We start from the raw sequence: 23,699 nt of genomic DNA, 5'->3' as shown, positions 1-23,699 counted from the left end.
GGGAGAGCTCAAGAAAGCTGTGGAAGGCGGCAGGAGGGGGGGAACGTCCCTTTCTGCTGCTTGCAAAAGTGATCCAGTGGCTAATTAGCCACTAGGATTGCTTTTATAAAGCATAATTTATGTAATTCATAATTTATGTAAAGCAAAATTAATTTGAAAGGTGACCACCAGCTGAAAAAAAGCCATACCAGGATGATGCCTGTAGCTGCAGGCATCATCCCGTTATAACCAGGGGCGCATTTGCCGCGAGGCAAACAAGGCATTTGCCTAGGGCAGAACTTTTCAGGGGAGGAAGCGTAGCGGCAGCACCGCCCCCCCTTTCCCACGGAAGGGACACTTCTGTGTCTTACTTGTGTTCGCGACTCTGAGTCCCACTTTGATCCTGTCCACGAGGCGCTGCTGGAGGAGGGGTGGAGAGGGTGTCCATCCGGTGTCTTCATCTCCCTGGATCTTGATCTCGATGTGGGTGGGATGACATGCCACCCCTCTCATCTGGCCACACCCCCAGGATCACTGGGCAGCCTATGGCAGCCTGCCCCTCTCTCTGCAGGCTCCGCCTCCTTGCCAGTGATTGGCCGTCGGATCTGTAGCTCAGAAAAGGCACACAGGCGGCCAATCACCAGCGAGGAGGTGGAGCTTGGAGAGGAGGAGTCGAGCGGCAGCACGAAGATCGAAGAAGATCGAGTGAGGGACCAGCCGAAGCCGGTGAAGGGCAGAGCAGCCGGAGAAGGAAGACAGCTGATCGGTAAGGTAAGTGTCTGTGCGGCCGGGATCTGGGCAGAGCAGATGGTGCTGTCTGTGGATGGGAGAGGGAGGGAGCCCGGGCTGGAGCAGGGATCAGCACAGCAATGTAAGCATCATTGGTGTCAGTGGGAGGAATAGTGCCCCATCATTAGTGCCAGTCTGGGAGGAATAGTGCCCCATCATTGGTGTCACTGACACCAATGAGGGGGCACTTTTCCTCCCACTGACACCAATGATGGGGCACTATTCCTCCCACTGACACCAACGATGGGGCACTTTTCCTCCCACTGACACCAATGATGGGGCACTATTCCTCCACCTGACACCAATGAGGGGGCACTATTCCTCCCACTGACATCAATAACGGGGGCACTATTCCTCCCACTGACACTAATGAGGGAGCACTTTTACTCCCACTGACACCAATGAGAAGGCACTATTCCTTCCACTGGCACTAATGATGGAGCACTATTCCTCCCACACTGACACCAATGATAGGACACTATTCCTCCCACTGACACCAATGATGGGGCACTATTCCTACCACTGACACCAATGATGGGGCACTATTCTTTCCACACTGACACTAATGATAGGGCACCATTGTTGGTGTCAGTGGGAGGAATAGTGCCCCATCATTGGTGTCAGTGTGGGAGGAATTAGTGCCTCATTGTTGTTGTCAGTGGGAGGAATAGTGCCCCATTATTGTTGTCAGTGGGAGGAATAGAGCCCCAATGTTGGTGTCAGTGAGAGGAATAGTGCCCCACCGTTGTTGTCAGTGGAATAGCGCCCCATCATTGTTGTCAGTGGGCGGAGCTCTAATAGGAAGAGATGGAGCCTAAAGAGGAAGGGGTGGAGTTTACAGATGAAGGGGTGGATCTTAAAAAAGGAAGGGGTGGAGCAAATTTAGGTGCGGGGGGGTGCCTGATTTTAGTCTTGTCTAGGGCAGCACAAAACCAAAATACACCACTGGGTATAACCACTCAATGTCCAGTGACGTACCAGTACGTTGCTGGTCCTTGTTGGGCAGAGACCATAAGTGTATGATAAATTGGGTCTGTGGACCAATATGATCGCAATGCATTCTTTTTTGTAATGCTCCTTTCGAAGGTTAGGCCCAAAAAAGTTTTAAATTCAAAAACTGTGATAGGTTTCCATGCAAATTGTCTGGCGAGAGCTGAAATTAGGTGGGCGACCATTCATTGTTGTGCGTAGAAATTGCTTTAGCTCACAATCAATTCAAACTACTCTTCTGTAACAAACAACAGAGGGGCTAAACGCTAGTGCTGGCAGTGAGCGGGGCTGATCCTGCTAACACTGCATAATTAGGGACACTATACTAAGGAGGCACTAGTATAGTTTATTTGTGATTAATATATTGATCCATTCAAACACTATACTAGTATGGCGGTAATCAGCAACCTATACCGTGAGTGTGATAGTGTGTGGGAAATCTAACGCAAACTTAGCAGAGTTTACTACCACTTTAAATCTTCACAAAAGCATCAAAAACACATAAAAAAAAAAAAGTATGTTGAAGCGGTAGGCACATGTGTTGAAGTCAATGCAAGTGTAAATGAGCCCTAATAGTATATATATCTCTTCTGTTATTCTCAGAGTGGATTAGATATGTTGTTCCCTAACGATATAGCTTGTTATTTATGTTTATCACTGCATATAGATGTTCAAGAATACATTGTCTTTTTTTTTAGTTACATATTGACTAAATTATACACCAAACATTTTTTGAGGTTTTTATCCGATTAATCGGCCAACTAAAATCGATTATGAAAATAATATTTATTTGCAGCCCTATTTTGGATAGAGTGAAGAAACACCTCTCAAGTTTTTAATGATGTCTGCATCCGGTTAGGGAGATTCACCCTTTCTGATCATCCTGTTTACTATTCACTTGCACTAAGGGTGCAAGTGAAAGAAAATTCCACATTTTTCGGTGTTCACCAGAAATTGAATAGAACTTATTCAATGGAGGCACCAATTATGTTGACTGGTGAGAAGCAGGAGTTCCCTCACTTTGAAAGGATTTCTTCTCCATTTCTGGTTTGGCTATGTTACAGGAAGTGGAAAGAACTCTCTCCAACAGATAACAAATATAAACATAATAATGGGGTTATAACCCTCCCTTACTCTATGAAAAAAATGTTTCTGTTATTTTTAAAGCTTTTAAAAACCCCTTGTCTATTCTAACCTCACCACACCGTTGTTATACTGCAGTTTCCCGCTTTATAGTGGCTCTGGTAACGGTTTCCACTTGCGTACTGCTCCCATTTTGACACACGGGGCCGCTCGATTCATTTTCCCTACCGGGTCAACCGAACAGAGAGAGAGCGCGAGCGAGCGAAAGAGGGTTGATAGACAGACGTCTCTGGCAATCACATTTAGCGGCCTCCCTGAACTGACAAGCTGTGGCCAATCAGAAAGAGCAAGGGGTGGACTAACGTGGGGCCGGGTTTGGTTGCGAAGTGTACCATAATAAGGCTGCTGAAGCTGGTCTGTGGTCAGGAACGGGGCTGAAGGGAGAAGAGGCCGGAAGAAAGGTTGCTTTGAGATTTGGAGATTGGGTATGTTTTGCTAGTGGTTGCAGAACCTTTACCGTCATCCCCTTGTCCCTTTCTGTGTTGTGGATAGTAATATGTTTTATGCCGATCACGTACAAAGCTTATGTTATTGCATATTGATCGCGCGTTAGCGAATGCCACATTTCGTCAGTGTAAATTATGTCAAGAAGGTGTTAGAAGCCATTAGTACTATGTGGCTTTGAAACCGTGTTATCATAAAGCTTTGTGTTGGCTATTCCAGCCGGAATAGCTGGATGGTAACAATGTCACTGACAAGGAAACGTCACATGGTTTTTTTTACACCTATGAGATTAAAATGTATGTCTGCAATCGAGACTAGGACCAGAAAGTGATTGGGTTGATAGGGTTTGGGTAATTATTCTGGCTTCTGATTGTTTGTGTCTTTCTTTTCACCTGTGCATCCACTGGGGTGTTCTTGTGTGTGGTTTTTTTTTTTTTTTTTTTTTTTTTTTTTTTTATAATTTATAGTAGACTTCGGTGACTATGGCTTTTTTTAATGCACCAAAATAATTTTATATACATCCAAGAGACTCTGACTAACTTGTACGTGGATGTAATAGACCCAAAGTAATGCTATTTGTGTTAAATAATATTTCATAAATATAAATGGATCACGTGCTACCAGCGTAGGTCCCTGACTTTGACCTGGTATCAGCCTAGATGACCCTATTTGGTAGAGCACGGGTGTGAGAGCAAGGAGTCAATCAATTCATATGCTACCAAGGAGCATGCTGATGGAAGCACAGGCCAAAGCGAAAGAAAATATGAGCACAGTTGTGCTTAACCTTATCAGTTTAAAAGTCTCTATTCGACAGGCCCCGAGTGTGAGAGGAAGCAGCAAAAGTCTCAATCCATGTGCAGTGACAGAGCTGATAGGAAGGGCAAATGCATAGAGAAATTAGCATAGCACTGTTGTGCTTCTCCTTATTATATCCAGTCTGCATGCATACTTCTGGGGCCAACATCCATTGGCAGTGGCAGAAAAGACTGGACTACTTGCCTTTTCACTCAAGCAGGCTCCCTTAATCTGTGTGATTGGTCTGTCGCTGCCTCCTTTTGTAAGCTGCTGCAGTTGCAATCCTACCTCCACCATCCACAGACTGGACCTTCGGAGAGAGCGAGAGAATGGGAAGAAGCCTCTTCAGCTTTTAGAAACAACTTTAACTTTAAGGGGTTGCAGAAGGTTTTTTTACCTTCATGCATTGTTTGAATGAAGATAAAAAAAAACTGTGTGTAGCTACTTGAACCCGATCTTGATCCAGTGATGTGCACAAGAGCAGCTGTTTTGCCGGTTCTCTCCCTCCTCACTGGACAGAGAGGCAGCAGTGAGAGCCATGGGTTCATGCTGCTGTCACAGACATTGAGGAGGGAGTAGGGGGCAAGGCTCGAGAGCGAGCAGGCATGAGTGCCCCATAGCAAGTGGTTTGCTATGGAGGCACTCAGCAGGGGTTAGGAGCCAGGAGTGCTGGTGGGGGACCCGAGAAGGGGAAGGTTGGAGCTGCTCTGTGTAAAATCATTGCACAGAGCAGGAAAGCATGACATGTTTGTTTTGTGTGTATCTGTTGGACACACGGAGCGTGGTTAATGTAGTTAATGTGCCTATCTATGATGAAAATAAAACTTAATTTTCTTTGTAATATTTTTATTATAAAATTAAGAGGGCAACATAAAATTAGTGCAATATTTGGCACTGTTTTTGATAAACGAACGCATCAATATTCATTTCTATGGATGTAGTAGGAAATCTTAATGAATTCTCAAGGTACTCGACAGATATTTTAGTTCTAATTTGGCCCTTCGTGTGCTTCACCCTTGAACATAGTTGCTCACAAACATAGATTCAGCTAAAACTGATAAAATGAAAAGACGTGATTGCGAAGAGTGGGATATTTTCTTTGGGAAGATAAAACTCATAGAAGTCCAGTAAAGAGACACTGTAAAATTTTTTCTTCGGCCACCTGTGTTCAGTAAGTGTAAATGCATCTTTTTACAAAGAATTCTGAAAAAATAAATGGTTTTAAGTAAGTTTATGAATTTCTTTCAGGGTGCATTCATAGCCGTCTTGGACCTCAGGTTGTACTACAGTATAACGTTCTGATATTGATAACATACCACAAGCTCTATATGGTTCTCTAGCTCTCCTACGTTTTTAGGCGGGGTTCCCTGTGACTTGAAAATTATTTCAAAGGTTCCTTTTGTGGTAAAAAGGGTTGAGGAAAGCTTGTCTAGGCTCAAAGAAAATGGGTTGAATAATGCTGACAATCTGACTTAGGCATCTTGTGACAGACTGTGGACTTGTCCACTGTTTTACCTTGCTTTCCAGCCTGGATTTTGACAGCTTTTTGAACCGGAAATGCTCATAGCTAAGCTCTTTCAAGTTTGCACTTGGCAGAGGGGATCAGAGAACATCCCTTCCTGCTTACCATCCTGACAGCATTTGTGGGCTTGTTTTAATCTCTTCAGGCTCTGGATTTGCTAGACATATCCAAAGAGCAGAAGAGGTTAAAGTGAAGATTGCAACAAAAACTGCTTGATTGATTTTTTAACCGCTTGCCGCCCTGCCACTGTGTATATACGTGTGCAGGGCGGCAGTGGAGCGCAAAACCACGTTTTAAAACTGGTTTCGCGCTCCCGACACTTTCGCCGGCAGGGGGCGCGCGCTCCCGCCGACCCGCGGGTGACACTATTTGATCCAGGAGGGATCAATCATTAGATTTCAGCCAGTGATTTCTGGCTGAAATCACATGATCGGTCCCTGTCCTATCCTGTCCTGTGTTGACATACACAGGGCAGGATATGATGTCATTCTTCTCTGCCTGGACACATTCCGTTCCAGACAGCGAAGAAGACATCCAAAAAGTGAGTACACAAGCACTACACTACAGTTAGAACACTCTAGGACACATTTAACCCCCTGATCGCCCCCCCCCCTCCAGTTAACCCTTCACTGCCCTGTCACCAGTGTTACTGATCAGTGAAGCGATTTTTACTGATCAGTGTCGCTGGCGACTTCCGATAGAGTTAGCGCCCCTCCCAGATAGCGCCAGTTTGCCCGCCAGTACACCAGTAATCCCGTTTAACCCCTTGATCGCCCCCCCCCTCCAGTTAACCCCTTCACTGCCCTGTCACCCAGTGTCACTGATCAGTGAACCAATTTTTACTGATCACTGTATCAGTGTCGCTGGCGACTTCCGATAGAGTTAGCGCCCCTCCCAGATAGCGCCAGCTTGCCCGCCAGTACACCAGTAATCCCGTTTAACCCCTTGATCGCCCCCCCCCTCCAGTTAACCCCTTCACTGCCCTGTCACCCAGTGTCACTGATCAGTGAACCAATTTTTACTGATCACTGTATCAGTGTCGCTGGCGACTTCCGATAGAGTTAGCGCCCCTCCCAGATAGCGCCAGCTTGCCCGCCAGTACACCAGTAATCCCGTTTAACCCCTTGATCGCCCCCCCAGTTAACCCCTTCACTGCCCTGTCACCAGTGTCACTGATCAGTGAACCAATTTTTACTGATCACTGTATCAGTGTCGCTGGCGACTTCCGATAGTGTTAGCGCCCCTCCCAGATAGCGCCAGATTGCCCGCCAGTACACCAGTAATCCCGTTTAACCCCTTGATCGCCCCCCCCCCCCCGTTAACCCCTGCACTGCCCTGTCACCAGTGTCACTGATCAGTGAACCAATTTTTACTGATCACTGTATCAGTGTCGCTGGCGACTTCCGATAGTGTTAGCGCCCCTCCCAGATAGCGCCAGTTTGCCCGCCAGTACACCAGTAATCCTGTTTAACCCCTTAATCCCCCCCCCCCCCCAGTTAACCCATTCACTGCCCTGTCACCAGTGTCACTGATCAGTGAACCGATTTTTACTGATCACTGTATCAGTGTCGCTGGCGACTTCCGATAGTGTTAGCGCCCCTCCCAGATAGCGCCAGATTGCCCGCCAGTACACCAGTAATACCGTTTAACCCCTTGATCACCCCCCCCCCTCCAGTTAACCCCTTCACTGCCCTGTCACCAGTGTCACTGATCAGTGAACCGATTTTTACTGATCACTGTATCAGTGTCGCTGGCGACTTCCGATAGTGTTAGCGCCCCTCCCAGATAGTGCCAGTTTGCCCACTAGTGCACCAGAAATCCCATTTAACCCCTTGAGATCGCCCCCCTCCCCCCCCCCCCCAGTTAACCCCTTCACTGCCCTGTCACCAGTGTCATTGATTACAGTGAACAGATTTTTACTGATCACTGTATTAGTGTCATTGGTGACTTCCGATAGTGTTAGCGTCCCTCCTAGATAGCGCCAGTTTGCCCGCTAATGCACGGGATTTTTTTTACCAAAAACATGTAGCAGAATACATTTTGGCTTAAATTTATGACTAACTTTGAGTTTACGATATATTTTTTATAGCTGAAAGTAGAAAATATTGTTGTTTTTCAAAATTTTTGTGTTTTTTTTGTTTATAGTGCAAAAAATAAAAAGCGCACAGGTGATCAAATACCACCAGAAGAAAGCTCTATTTGTGTGAAAAAAAGGACGTAATTTTCGTTTGGGTGCAGCATTGCATGACCGTGCAATTATCATTTGAGTTAGTGCAGCGCTGTATAGCAAAAAAAGGCATTAATTACAGTATCTATACCATAGTTTGTAGACGCTATAACTTTCACACAAAGCAATCAATATACACTTATTGGGATTTTTTTTACCAAAAACATGTAGCAGAATACATTTTGGCTTAAATTTATGACTAACTTTGAGTTTACGATATATTTTTTATAGCTGAAAGTAGAAAATATTGTTGTTTTTCAAAATTTTTGTGGTTTTTTGTTTATAGCACAAAAAATAAAAAGCGCACAGGTGAACAAATACCACCAAAAAAAGCTCTATTTGTGTGAAAAAAAGGACGTAAATTTTGTTTGGGTACAGCATTGCATGACCGCGCAATTATCATTTGAATTAGTGCAGCGCCAAACAGCAAAAAAAGGCCTGGTCATTAAGGGGGGTAAATCCTCTGGGGCTCAAGTGGTTAATGGGCTATAGTTTTTATATTGTTTTTGACTGGAGTTCTGCTTTAGGCCTCATGCACATAAGTGTATTAACCACTGGCCTACTGGGCACTTTTACCCCCTTCCTGCCCAGACCAAATTTCAGCTTTCAGTGTTGCCGCACTTTGAATGACAGTTGCGTGGTCATGCAACACTGTACCCATATGAAATTTTTTTTTTTCTTTTTACACAAATAGAGCTTTCCTTTGGCAATATGTAATCGTCACTGATTTTTTACATACATTTACTGATATGCGGCAATGATGGGCACTAATAGGTAGAACTGAAGGGCACTGACAGGCACAGATTGGCAGCACTGTTGGGCACTTTTGGGGCTGCACTGCTAATTGGTGCCCTGTTTATCAGTGCAGATGTCTCCTTTGACAGTTGCCGGTTATCGGCAGTACTTTCCTCATGCTGTGACAGCGTGAGGAAAGTACTGCCGATAACCGGCAAGTGTATTTACATGGTCGTCCGCTGTGATTGAACACAGCGGATCAGGTGGTAAAAGGTCTGTGATTGGCATTTTACTATGTCATGTGATCAGCTGTGTCCAAAGGACACAATGATCAGAGATAGAGCTGGGCGTGTTCTGGGAGGATGTCATATGACGCCCTCCCAGAACTGGATGACAACGCTGTAGCTGCCATTCGGCTATAGTGTGGTATGGAAGTGGTTAAAATATTCCTATCTCTGTTAGATCGTTCTGCCAAGAGATGGCAGAAAAATCAAGTTTTTGGTGTGTGTGTAAACTCATTCTTCTGGACAAATAATTATTCTTGCTGCTGGAAAAAATGTATATAAATTATGCTCGTAAGCTCCTTCCTGAATGCAGTTTTGGGTCATGCTTCTGAACACTGCTCATAACATAGAACTGTGTTTTAAGGCATAAAAAATATGCTGTACTCCTGTAAAAGCGATTATGGCCATTTGGGTGATTTCTGTTATCATTCTGATTTAAAAAGGAGCTAAACAACTATTTGATAAGAAATGGCTTCATATGATCATCATCCTTCAATAAAAGAGCATTTTTTGGCATGATCAGTCATATTTTCAATATCGATGCCAAAATTTCACAATATCTGCCATGGTATGTAAACTTTTGAGCACTACTGTAGCTAGATTGAGTGTTCCTGATTGCCACCACACCAGACTAGTACAATAAGCAACAGGTTTCCTGACCACCGACACACCAGTCCCAGTTTCACCAGACCAGTGTATGGCAGCAATAGGGTTCTTTATAATTGCCATACCAGTGCAGTATTTCCTCTGCCTGCCTCCTGTACTAACCCTGGCCTGTTTATTGACCACAGATCTTTTGCTTGTTAGCTGAGCATGTCTTTGTCTTTGCCTGCGCCTGAACTGACCCATTTGCACATCCCACTGACTACAAGACACCAGTCCCAGCCATCCCCTGTGAATAATTGCACTCCTGGATCCACAGGGAATGTTTTGTTCTTCCTTTCTTTAGCCTCCTGTACTTCTGCCCAATGAACATGGCATTCCTGGGGCAGCCACATACCAGTAGGCTAGGCTTGCATGGCTTATAGGAATGGCGACTGCTTAAGGTGAATCTGCACCAAGTTATATTCTCTGACCAATTGTATAGAGGTGATCATTACAGTATATTGGTTTTACTACAAATGGTTGATTTGTGTGAAACACAAAATACAGTATCCTGTATATAATCAGTTCAAACATTGAAAAAGTCAAAATTAATTATTTTGTATGTTTTTTTCACTTTATGTAGCACAAAAAATAAAACAGTGGTGAATAAATACCAGGATAAGTTAAGGATAAGATGCGGATGAAGAGGTTGTGCTGGATAAGTATTCTATGCCCAGGTTACTGGGGATAAAAATTCCACCTCCCTACACCATGGCGAAAACAAAACCAGAAAATTCAAGAGGATGCCATAGTTTAAGTTACAGAATATAGTCGAGAAGGCCCTAGTTGGTCTAGCCCAGGGGTCTCATCTGGCCTGAAGCAAGATCTTGTCCAGCTCACTAATGAAAGAGGGGACTGTGATGGGAAACCCTGATGAAAACTTGGACTCTCTTGTAAGGGGGTACAATATGATATAAGGGAGACTTTGATGAGGGTCTTTGTTTTTTTTCTGAATTATTTCCTGCTGATTACAGAAAACACTCCCAAGTTCTGGAGTGAGGATTTTGGCTTTTTTTTTTCCCAAGTGGAGCAGGGAGGTATAATACGTGGAAATAAGTTTTTGGAATGTTCTGGTTGTGAGAGGAATTTTTCAAGCTCATGGACTTGGAGTGATGCATAAAGAATCCCACACTGAAAGATAGCCATGTGACGAATCTGTAAACATCTAAAGTAGGCAGTGTTTAGTATATTGATTATTAGAAATACTCCTGCACACACCTTTTGTGAATAAAAATACCAAGTAGAAGGAAATATAAAAACCGTGCTTCTACTCTACTAGAGTACCATATACTCCTTATACCGTAAAAACAAAAAAAGATTCAGCGCTGCTCTATAATCAGCAATATACTATAATGCTCAAAAATAAAGTCCAACAAAATAAAACCATTATAAAAAGGAAACCGAGTAGTCCTCATGTGGTGTCTCTTTGTGATTGTCCTCAGCATCTGTTATCTTTTCGCTTGCCTCACTTTAACCTACAGTCAAAAGATTATATGCGAATGTCCCTTTTAAGGCATGCAACCAAATGTATCAAATGTATAGGTGCTCCTCTCAATCCAATCAGGTTTAACCGGTTGCTGACCAGCCACAGTATATATACTGCGGCAGGGCGACACTGCTGTGCAAAATCGCTCCCGATGGTTTTGCGGACTGGGGGGGCGTGCACGCCCCCGCCGACCTGCTGGTGTTGCGATTCGATCCCTGAGGGATCAATCATTCGATTTCGGCCAGTCATGTCTGGCTAAAGTCGGATGATCGGTCCCTGTCCTATCCTGTCCTGTGTTGACAGTTACACAGGACAGGATATGATGTTAATCTTCTCTGCCTGGGCACATTCCATCCCAGAGAGAGAAGAAGACACAGAAAACGTGAGTACAAAGCACTACACTAAGAGTTAGAACAAGCCTAGGTCACATTTAACCCATTGATTGCCCCCCCAGTTAACCCCTTCACTGCCCTGTCACCAGTGTCATTATTCACAGTGTACAGATTTTTACTGATCACTGTATTAGTGTCACTGGTGACTTCCAATAGTGTTAGCGTCAGATTGCCCACTAGTACACCAGTAATCACATTTAACCCCTTGATTTCCAGGAACACGCTCACTTGCACACTAAACCTCCATTGCTAGTATAGTGTCTGATTGGATCAATATCTCTGATCAGATCAGCGCTATACCAATGTTCACATTAGTATAGCATCCCCAAAAACGCAGCGTTGGCAGAATCAGCCCTGACACCTGCCAGCACCTGCGTTTAGCCCCTACGCCCCCCCTTTCTCCCCCAGCAAGTGCAGTGTCAGTAGGTCACTGTCACTTGATACATTACACACAAAACCGCAGTGTTCACAGAATCAAGCCTGATCTCTGTTAGCACTTGTCGGTAAATTTTTTTGTAGCTGTTCAAGCAGTCCCTAACAGCCAGGCACTGTTCTTTTTTTTTTTTTTTTTTTTTCCCCCATGAGTCGCACTAGGTTCCTATAAATTTAGTGGCTAAAATGTCCAACCAAAGGTACACTAGTGAAGAGGCCTACAGGATTCTGAGCATGTCAGGTGAGAGCATAGGGGAAGACTCACTGACAGAATCCGCTGCAGAATATGAACCTGTAGAAAGCACCCTGACAGTTCAGACGACGGAGAAGAGGTCCCTGCTAAGATCAGGCGTACCTGACCCCATTTCCAGGTTGCTGAGGTGGTACAAACGCATGATGACTCATATGCAGCAGAGTGCCAGTACTAGTGCCGCGCTACCTTTTGGTGAACTGGCGAGCACCTGCGGCCTAGTACGTCCTGTTCTTATACATACCAGCACTGCAGTATCACTTGGTGACGTGGCAAGTCCCATAAGTGCAGTACAAGCTGGTGTGGTGGCGAGCACAAGTAGTGTCCCGCAGCCACCTAGAATTTGCACACAGGCCTGTAGAGCCCCTAGTATCCTTCTGGATGTGCTTGCAAATCCCGATTGGCAGCCCACAAATTCTGCAGCACCTGTACTTTACCCATTCACTGCCCAACCCGGAATTCAGGTGGAAACAGCAAATTTAAATACTCCCCTTGATTTTTTGGAGCTGTTTTTCACAGATGATCTTTATGCATTGATTGTGGATCAAAGCAATTTATATGCATGACAATCTCTAGCCGCCAACCCAAATTCATACCTTGCCAGACCATTTGTATGGAAGCCCATTACAGTTTCCGAATTTAAAGTTTGTTTTTTTTTGGGCCTAACCCTCAACATGGACATTTCTAAAATTTAAAGGAATTGCGGTTGTATTGGTCCACAGACCCAATTCATCATATGCTCGTGTTTTCTGCTGCCATGGCCAGGCATAGATACGAGACGATGTTGCGTTTTATACACTTTAACGACAACACACTCAGTCATCCTTGGGGTGACTCTGAATTTGACCGGCTCCTCAAAATTCGGCCCCTCGTAAATCACTTTAACCAAACATTTGCAGATGTGTATACTCCCCAGCAAAACATCTGCATTGATGAGTTCTTTATTTTTTCTGGTTGCCTTGCATTCAAACAGTTTATCCCCAGCAAGCGTGCCAGATATGGGGTCAAGGTGTATAAGACCTGTGAGAGGGCAACAGGCTATACATATAAGTTTGGGATTTACAAGGGAAAAAGATAGTCACGTGGAGACCCCCGGATGCCCAGACTACATGGGGAGCAGTGGCAAGATAGTTTGGGACTTGGCATCATCCTTTTTCCATATGGGGTACCACTTATACGTGGACAATTTTTATTCAAGCGTGCCACTATTTAGATATTTGTACAATCTTGGAATTGGCGTATGTGGCACTGTGCGACCTAATCGCCGAGGCTTCCCCCAATGGCTTGTAAATACCCATCTTAGAAAGGGGGAAAAAAGCCTGCTTGAGAAACAAAGAATTGCTCGCAGTGAAGTGGAAGGACAAACGGGATGTTTTCTTCCTGTCTTCCATTGAAGCAGATACGACCATCCAAATTACCACGGCAGCTGGTGTTGTTGAGAAGCCCCTTTCTGTGTCCACGATTATAACCTTAACATGGGAGGGGTGGACTTCAACGACCAGATGATGAAGCCATACTTTGTTTCCCGAAAAGCCAGACGCTGGTACAAAAAAGTGTCTATTTCAATTGGCTTTATATAACGCTTTTTTTTTTTTTTTTTTTTTTTTACAAAGCAACTGGACATAGTGGATCCTTCTTTAAAATTCCAGGAAGAGATCATCACGGTATCCAGAAGGTGCTATGCCCCAAACCCCCAACCCAGATGCAGTTAGCCAGCTGCATGAGAGGCATTTTCCCGATGCCATTCCTTGTACCCCAACCCAAAGGAACCCCCAAAAAAGATGTGTCTGTAGCAGACATGGAATTAGGTGTGACAGCTGCTTTTTTTTTTTTTTTTTTTTTTTTTTTTTTTTTGTCCCTCCTGTCCTGACCAACCTGGCCTCTGCATCAAGGACTACTTCCGTCGCTACCGTACTCTAGTGGAGTATTTGTATAGGGTACAGCACGGCACCGTTCAGGGCACATTTACACAGGGTCTCAAAAGATGTTAGGTAGTCAGGAAACTGGCTATCACATTTGGAAAGACCCTACCATCTGTTTTTAAAATGTTAAAGTTTGGAAAAAAAAGTTAAAAATAAATAAAAAGTACAAATCCCAAAAACAATTAAAAATTTTAAAAACCAAAAATAGTTTATAGTTTTTTTTTTTTGTTCTACTTTTACTGTTTTATTGTTACTATTTTATTGTTAACCATTGCTTTTTGCAAGAATGCTTTCAGCTGCAGCACTGACCTGTTTATTCTGACAGCAACAGGAACTTGCTCTCAGAATATACATAAATCACTGTGGGCAGCGCTGTCGGATGAGATTTTTCATCTGCAGTTTAAAAAAAGAGCATATATGCTGAATCATGGGGTCCTGGGGTGGCCAGGAAGCATAGGGGCATGCTTTGGCATGTATATTTTATATTTGGTACATTTCTTTTGTGCCCACCATTAGAAGTGGGTGGATGAAGGGAGGTATTCTAATGGTGGGCATACCACCACACACTTTTCCTTGAAGAGATATTTCAATTATAAAGTTGTTTTATTGAGTTACTGTTTTATTGTTAACCATTGTTGTTTTCTTCGCAGGAACGTCAAACTGCAGCACCGACTTGTTTATTCTGACCGCAACAGGGACTTGCTCTCAGAATATACATAAGTAGGTGTGAGCAGTGCTGTCGGATGAGATTTTTCATCTGCAGTTAAAAAAAGAGCATATATGCTGAAGCATGGGGGCCTGGGGTGGCCAGTGGGTGGATGGTCCCTATGCTTTGGCACATATATTTTATATTTGTTGACACATTTCATGTGTGCCCACCATTAGAAGTAGGTGGATGAAGGGAGGTATTTTTTTTTTTTCCCATTCAGCCCACAGGCTGCATAAAGGAAAAAAGAACATAGCATATATACCCAACAAGGGCCAGCGACGTACTGGTACATCATTGACATTACTGGACTTTGGTTATACCAGGGTGATGCCTGCAGCTGCAGGCATCATCCTGGTATCGTTTTTTTCTGCCGCCGATGGGCTTTCATGTAAAAGCAATCCTAGTGGCTAATTGGCTGCAGGATTGCTTTTACAAGCCGCAGGAGAAAATACCCCCCCTCCCCTGCTGCCTTCCACGGCCTTCTCGGGCAGTCCTGTGCCATCGGGGAAACTTGAGAATGCAGTCGGTGTTTCTGCCAGCTGATCATAGAGCTGATTGGAGACCGGAATGGTGGCAATCATCTCTATAGTCTAAGAAATCAGAAGCTACGAGCATTTCATCTTTTCAGTTGTGCAGGATATAAACAGCGCCATTTGTGAATTGGGAAAGCATCTGATCACACCGATCTTGGTGAGATTAGAGAATGTATGCAGAGGAGATATCCAGAGTCTGATAGACCCCAGATTTCTCAAAAAAAAATATATGACAATGCCCATTGAAGTTATAGTGAATATATGAATTCCCTATGATAGCATTAAAAGTGATTAAAAAAAAAAAAATTAAAGGGATAGTGTAAACATAATTAAATCAGAATAACAAAGAAAAAAAAAAGTACCCTCTCCCCCCTACGCATCTGCGATCGTGAGCGTTGATCCTGTGCCAGTATGGAAACAGCAGTTGCACCATGCATGTGAGGTATCGCCACGAACGTCAGATTAAGGGCAGTAATTATAGCTCTAGACCTCCTCTGTAAATCTAAAATGGTAGCTTGTAAAGGCTTTTAAAGCGTTGCCTATAGATATTAAAAATTTATGCAGTTTGTCGCCATTGCATGGGGCATGCGCAGTTTTAACGCATGTCATGTTTGGTATCTATTTACTCAGCATAGCATCATCTTTTATAGCTTACCAAATAATTGGCCAATATATTGTGTTTGTGCATTAAAATTAAAAAAAGTGTATTTTTCAAAAAAATTGCTTTTGAAAAATCGCTGTGTGAGTACTATGTGAGATAAAAAAAATTGCAACACCCACCATTTTATTGACTAGGATGTCTGCTCTAAAAAAAATATAATGTTTGGGGGCTCAAATTAATTTCCTAGCAAGAATAATTTTTTTTTTACGTGAACAAAAAGTGTCAGAAAAGGCTTGGTCTTCCGGTGGTTAGAGTGAGTGATGTGTGGCATAAACTTCTAATGCTGGGCATAAAATGTCCCCACCCCCCAAAATGACCCCTTTTTGGAAAGGAGACACCTCAAACAATTTGCTGAGAGGCATGTTGAATCAATAGAAGAATTTGTTTTTACCACAAGTTTTTGGAAAATGACACACAAAAATTTTTTACACAAAATTGTCATTTTAAATAATTTATTGCTCACACATGCCATAGGTATATATGGCATTACTCCCCGAAATACATTCTGCTACTTCTCCGGAGTATGGGGGTACCACATGTGAGACATTTTGGCAGTCTAGCCAAGTACAGGACCCCAAAATTCAATAATCACCTTCAGGCTTTTAAAGGGCTTTATTTCCTCATTACACTTCCTGGCTACCTATCACAGTTTCGGAGTCCCTGGAATGCCAGTATAGCACCAAACCCCCCCAAATGACCCATTTTTGGAAAGTAGACACCCCAAGGAATTTGATAAGAAGCATGGCGAGTATTTTGCAGATCTTGTTTGTTGCCACAAGGTTTTGAAATATAAAAAAAGAAAGAAATATGTTTTTGTTTTCTTTTTTTATATTTCAAAACCTTGTGAGAAAAAATGAGATCTGCAAAATACTTACCATGCCTCCTTTTTAAATTCCTTGGGGTGTCTACTTTCCAAAAAGGGGTCATTTGGGGGGGGGTTGGTGCTATCCTGGCATTTCAGGGCCTTTGAAACCGTGATAGGTAGTGAGGAAGTGAAATGAAGTTATGCACCTTCAGGCTTTCAAAGTGGTCATTGGATTTCAGGCTCCTGTATGTGGCTAGGCTCCCAAAAGGTCTCACACATGTCATATCTCCATACTCAGTAGAAGTAGCACAATGTATTTTGGGGTGTAATTCTACATATACCCATGGCTTTTGTGAGCAATATATCATTTAAGTGACAACTTTGTGTAAAAAAAAAAAACAGTTTTTGTCATTTTTCCAAAAAGTTGTGGAAAAAAAAATAAATCTCCTATGGACTCAATATACCTCTGAGCAGAAAACGTAGGGTGTCTACTTTCCAAAAAGGGGTCATTTGGGGGTGTTTGTACTATCCTGGTATTTTAGCACCTCAAGAAATGTGATAGGCAGTCAGAAAGTAAAAGCTGTGTAAATTGCATTATCTATACCATAGTTTGTAGATGCTATAACTTTCACACAAAGCAGTCAATATACACTTATTGGGATTTTTTTTTTTTTTACTAAAAACATGTAGCAGAATACATTTTGGCCTAAATGTATGACGAAATTTGAGTTATTTGGAAGTTTTTTTTTTTATGACAAATGAGAAAATATTATTATTTTTTTTTTTTTATAGCGCAAAAAATAAAAAGCGCACAGGTGATCAAATACCACCAAAAGAAAGCTCTAATTGTGTGAAAGAAAGGACATAAATTTTTGTTTGGGTACAGCTTTGCATGACCACGCAATTGTCAGTTATACGAGTGTAGTGCTGTATAGCAAAAAATGGCATAAATTACAGTATCTATACCATAGTTTGTAGACACTATAACTTTCACCTAAAGCAATCAATATACACTTATTGGGATTTTTTTTTTTACCAAAGACGTAGCAGAATACATTGTGGCTTAAATTTATGACTAACTTTTGAGTTTACTATATTTTTTTTTTTTATAGCCGAAAGTGAAAATTTTTTTTTTTTTCAAAATTTACATGGTTTTTTTGTTTATAGCGCAAAAAATACAAAGTGCACAGGTGACCAAATACCACCAAAAGAAAGCTCTATTTGTGTGGAAAAAAAAGGACATAAATTTCGTTTGGGTACAGCATTACATGACCACGCAATTATCAGTTGAAATAGTGCAGCGCCAAACAGCAAAAAAAGGCCTGGTCAGGAAGGGGGGTAAATCCTCAGGAGGGCAAGTGATTAATATACACTCACTGGCCACTTTATTAGGTACACCTTGCTAGTAACAGGTTGCGTCCCTTTTGCCTTCAGAACTGTCTTAATTCTTTGTGGCATAGGTTCAACAAGGTGTTGGAAACATTCCTCAGAGATTTTGGTCCATATTGACATAACATCATGCAGTTGCAGATTTGCCAGCTCCACATCAATAATGCAAATCTCCCATCATATCCCAAAGGTGCTCTATGTGATATCTGGTGACTGTGGAGGCCATTTGAACACCGTGAACTCGTTGTCATGTTTAAAAAACCAGTTTGAGATTATTTGAGCTTTGTGACATAGTGCATTATCCTGCTGGAAGTATCCATCAGAAAATGGCTTCACTGTAGTCATAAAGGGATGGACATGGTCAGCAACAATACTGAGGTAGGCTGTGGGGTACGGTTTAAACAATGCTCAATTAATACTAAGGGGCCCAAAGTGTGCCAAGAAAATATCTCCCACACTATTTAACCACCACTACCAGCCTGAACTGTTAAAAGAAGGCAGGATGGATTCATGCTGAAATCGAGACTCCTCAGACCAGGCAACATTTTTCCAATCTATTGTCTAATTTTGCTGAGGCTGTGCGAATTGTAGCCTCCATTTCCTAGTCTTAGCTGACAGGAGTGGCGTGTGGTCTTCTTCTGCTGTAGCCCATCTGCTTCAAGGTTTGAAGTGTTGTGCATTCAGGAATGGTATTCTGCATACCTTGGTTGTAACAAGTGGTTGATTTACTGTTGCCTTTCTATCATCTCGAACCAGTGTCCATTCTCCTCTGAACTCTGACATCAGCAAGGCATTTTCGCCCATGCATCTCCCGCTCACTAGATATGTTCTATTTTTCGGACCATTCTCTGTAAAACATAGAGATGGTTGTGCTTGAAAATGCAGTTTTTGAAATATATCTTTATCTGTGCAATTGATAGCCCCTGCGTGGGCGTGTTTTATTGCCTCTCTTTTATACTGTTTAAAAATTAATAAAAACCATTGAAATAGAAATACTCATATCAGCCCATCTGGCTCCAATGTCATTTAAATCCCCTTTCTTCCCCATTCTGATGCTCAGTTTGAACTTCAGCAAGTCATATTCACCACATCTAGATGCCTAAATGCATTGTCTCTGCCATGTGATTGGCTGATTTAGCAATTTGTGTTACCAAGCAAAGAAACAGGTATACCTAATAAAGAGGCCGATGAGTGTATGCTCCCCATAGATTCAAAGATGCTCAGAAAATTCATATAAACAATCCATAGTGCTTTCCAAAAATCATTGCTTTATTAGGAACCAAACATTAAAACTGCACTTACAATAAAAAAAAATGCGCAAAAGCTGTCGCACCACATACCATTCGCATGTAATATCTGTCAGACCACCATAAGGGGCATCCTGGATAAGGGCTGCAGTTTGTGGACAATTTTCCATTTACTCTAAACATCTCTTTAATACCATCTGCTTACTTGCTGGATTTTGCACAGTATACAGTAGCTCCTGTTAGTTCTTAGCGTTCCCTTCTACCCTACCATCCAGGAAAGACATTTTGGCCCTGATTTACTAAGAATTGAGTCTACCAGCAGACGCTGAACATTCAGGCAGACTCAATTCCTGGTCCCCCACTATTTCACCCCCACTCCAGGCATCCTCTTTCTTCTGGGAATAGCCGAAATCCCCTCAATTTAATATCCGTCCCCGTGCTCCCAAAAACCACCCTCCCTTTTTCATGTGCGCTCTGGAATGCCCGCTCTGTCTGTAATAAGCTCACCTCTGTCCATGACATTTTTGTCTCCTGCTCCCTTAACCTACTAGCAATTTCAGAAACCTGGCTTCAAGCAACAGATTCTTCTTCTCCCGCAGCCCTTTCCTTTGGAGGCCTTCTCTGGACCCACTCACCCAGACCCAGTGGTCGGAAAGGTGGTGGAGTTGGTTTGCTTCTATCCCCACCGAACACCTTCAAGTCCTTCTTAACCCTCCCTCTCTATCCTCTTCTTTCGAGACTCACTGCATCTGGCTGTTTTCTCCCATTTCTCTGAGGATTGCAGTGATCTATCGGCCTCCTGGGCCGGTGTCCCGCTTTCTTGATGATTTCTCTGCCTGGTTACCCTACTTTCTCTCCTCTGAACTACCCACTATCATTCTCGGAGATTTTAACATCCCTATTAATGTCAACAACCCGGCTACATCCCAACTCTTCAACATAACCTCATCTTTTGCCTTAGCGCAATGTATACAGTCCTCCACTCACTCTGATGGGAATACATTAGACCTTGTTTTCTCCCATCTTTGCACTCCCTACAACCTCACAAACACCCCCTTTCCTCTCTCTGATCACAATCTCATCACCTTCACAGTCTCCTCATCTTCAAACACCTATCCCTCTAAGTAGCAAACAATTACCCGCAGAAACCTTCACAACTTGAACCCTTCTCTTTTCCACTCTGCAACTGACCAACTCTGACAAAATCTCTCCCCTGTCCTGCCCTGACCTGGACACTGCTGTCTACAACAGCTCACTTTCATCCACATTAGACTCACTTGCTTTTCTAACAACACGAAGCTTCAGACCCAACCATTACAACCTTGCAGACTGACGACACCAGAAATCTTAAACAACATAGTCGTGTGCTGGAGCGATTGTGGCGTAAAACCAAATCTCAACAAGCATTCACCCTATATAAATCTGCTTTCTTAACCTACAATTCCTCCCTCCATGCTGCCAAACAAGCCTACTTTGTCGCTCTTATTAATACCTTGTCATCCAGTCCTCTTTGTCTCTTCTCTACTTTTAACTCTCTAGTTTCTCCACCTCCACCCAGTACCTGACTCACTGCTCACGAGATTGCAAATCATTTCAAAAACAAGATTGACGCAATTTGTAGGGGCATCCCCACTGCGCAGACATCCATCCCACTTAGCATACCTTTCCTCTTTTGACCTTGCTACTACTGAAGAGGTCTCTAAGGTTTTCTCAGAAGCCCATCTCACTACCTGCTCCCTGGATCCTGTCCCCCCACAACTACTACGGTCACCCTCTTCTTCCATCTTACGCTCCCTCACTCACATCTTCAATCTTTCCCTCTCTACTGGTGCCTTCCCCTCCCCTCTAAAGCATGCACACATCACTCCCATACTTAAAAAGCCCTCCCTGGACCCCACCAGCCTGAACAACTTAAGACTCATCTCCCATCTGCCATTTACCTCTAAACTCCTAGAATGCTTAGTCTACAATCGCCTGAGCTCCCACCTCACCGACAACAACCTTCTTGACCCTTTACAGTCTGGCTTTCGCTCACTACACTCCACTGAAACTGCCCTACTAAAACTCACTAATGATCTACTAACTGCTAAAACCAATGGCCACTACTCCGTACTCTTACTACTTGACCTCTCTGCGGCTTTTGATATGGTTGACCATCCCCTCCTCCTCAAAAAACTCCACTCTTTGCCTCAGACTCTGCTCTCTCCTGGTTCTCCTACCTATCGCAGCGCTTCTTTAGCGTTCCCTATAACGCTGCCTCCTCCTCCTCTTCACTCCTTCTTTCTGTAGGGGTCCCTCAAGGTTCTGTCCTTGGACCCTTCTCTGTCTACACCTCCTCCCTTGGTCACTTGATAAACTCCCATGGCTTTAAGTACCATCTCTATGCTGATGATACACAAATCTATCTTTCTACCCCTCACCTCTTCAGTCCCCTCTCGCATTACTAACCTACTAAGTGACATATCGGCATGGATGTCACTCCACTTCCTCAAACTCCATATTTCCAAAACTGAGCTCTTAGTATTCCCCCCAGCCCATGCCCCCTCCCCTGACTGCTCCGTCAAGATCCCCTCAATCATCAGTCCCTCCCCTCATGCCAGGGTACTAGGGTACTAGGTGTAATCCTAGACTCCCATCTGTCCTTTCAGTCCCAAATCCAATCACTGTCCAAATGTTGTAGACTTCACCTCTGCAACATCTCCAAGATACGGCCGTTCCTAACCTCGGAAACCACTAAGCAACTTATTCACTCCCTGGTTATATCTCGCCTTGACTATTGTAACTCCCTCCTCTTTGGCCTACCTAATCTCAGGCTATCCCCTCTTAAGTCCATCATGAATGCTGCTGCCAGACTCATCCACCTTACTAACCGTTCTGTATCTGCCACCCCTCTCTGCCAATCCCTCCACTGGCTTCCCATTGCCCAATGGATAAAATTCAACACATTAACAATAACATATGAAGCCATTCATAACTATGCCCCAAATTACATCACCGATCTTGTCTCCAAATACCACCCAAACTGTACTCTCCGCTCCTCGCAAGACCTCCTACTCTTTAGCTCCCTTATTTCCTCCTCCCATACTCGTCTCCAGGACTTCTCCAGAGCTTCCCCCATCCTCTGGAACTCTCTATCCCAATTTATCAGACTATCGCCTACTCTGCTCACTTTTAGGCGATCTCTGAAAATCTCTTCAGGGAAGCCTATCCTTCCCACAGCTAATAATGGAATCTTCTACTCTTCCAACTAGTTCATCCCCCACAGTTACAATCTAGGAGGGAGGGGCTAATGGTACAAAAAGCTAGTAAGTTCCAAGGAGCAGGGCCCTCCTATCCCTCTTGTATTGAACTGTATTGTCTCCCGTTATATTGTAAAGCGCTGTGCAAACTGTTGGCGCTATATAATTCCTGTATAATAATAATAGTAATAATTCAATCAATCTAGACCTGTCAGTCATCAGAAAGGCATTTAGCAAGCTCATTGAATAGAGTCTACTTTGTAGACTCTTTCTTGTTAGTAAATCCAGAATCACGTCAGGCACATTTCTGGATGCAATACCAGATATGTTCGCTAGGTGGCGCACAACCGCGGGATTTGTCCAATTGGCGTTTTTCTGTTTGCATATGAGAATACTTATAATTTTAAAATAAAAAGCACACCTATATTATAACTTTTTTTTTTTGTTTGCTGTTTCTTCAAAAATGATCGGACAACTAATGCATTTCCTAATGAATGTCATACATTCTATTTTCAAATGTCAAACATTTTCACACTTATATCTCAAATAATTTGAATGTCTAGTTCTAATTTCCCAATATAATGATATACCTTCCTTCTCTTTAATCATGTAACTATTCTACATTCCAGCTCAAACTCCTGTCTCCTACAGTGGCTTGGTGGTTAGTACTCAGGATTTACAGCACTTGGGTCACGGGTTCTAATCCCAGTCATGGCTGACCTGTCTGGAATTTGCAAGCTTTATCTGCACAGGTGTGTTTCTGCCAACACTCCAAAAACATGCTGTTAGGTTAATTGGGCCTAGTATATGTCTGAGTTTCTGGCCTTAGATTGTAAGCTCCTTGACATTTGTGAATGCCCAAAATATGGAGATCAATTTCCACGGTTCTGTCAGTGCCAGGAATTTTGATCAATCAATGGGAATGAATCTTACCTTTTTCCTGTTCTTCTGACAAGTTTGAAACTTTCAATTTTCCTTCTGTTTGTATTTCATTACAACTTTTATCTTCTTTTAGGCTACGTTCACACTAGCTTTGTCAGCAGGTGTCAGACAGGCGTTTGGGAAGTGTTTTTAATGCTTC

General features: G+C 43.1%; 1 protein-coding gene across 15 annotated transcripts in view; it reads left to right on the top strand.

Annotated features, from left to right (window-relative positions):
- Positions 1-3,166: 3,166 nt before the first annotated feature.
- SCAI (suppressor of cancer cell invasion) overlaps positions 3,167-23,699 on the top strand; it is a 1,319,466-nt gene continuing 1,298,933 nt past the window's right edge. For 4 of the 15 annotated variants that reach the window (XR_016307572.1, XR_016307571.1, XR_016307570.1 and 1 more), the window contains exon 1: positions 3,170-3,326. The gene's annotated coding sequence lies outside the window, so the exon portion shown is untranslated. Of the gene's footprint in view, positions 3,327-23,699 lie in introns of all 15 variants that reach the window. The other 11 variants (XR_016307574.1, XR_016307573.1, XM_089658461.1 and 8 more) reach the window with 5 other exon arrangements.

This window comes from Staurois parvus, unplaced genomic scaffold, assembly GCF_062004578.1.
Source record: "Staurois parvus isolate SC_StPar_1 unplaced genomic scaffold, SC_StPar_1.0 ptg001072l, whole genome shotgun sequence".
Taxonomy (NCBI): Eukaryota; Metazoa; Chordata; class Amphibia; order Anura; family Ranidae; genus Staurois; species Staurois parvus.
This window is presented reverse-complemented; position numbering and strand designations above follow the sequence as displayed.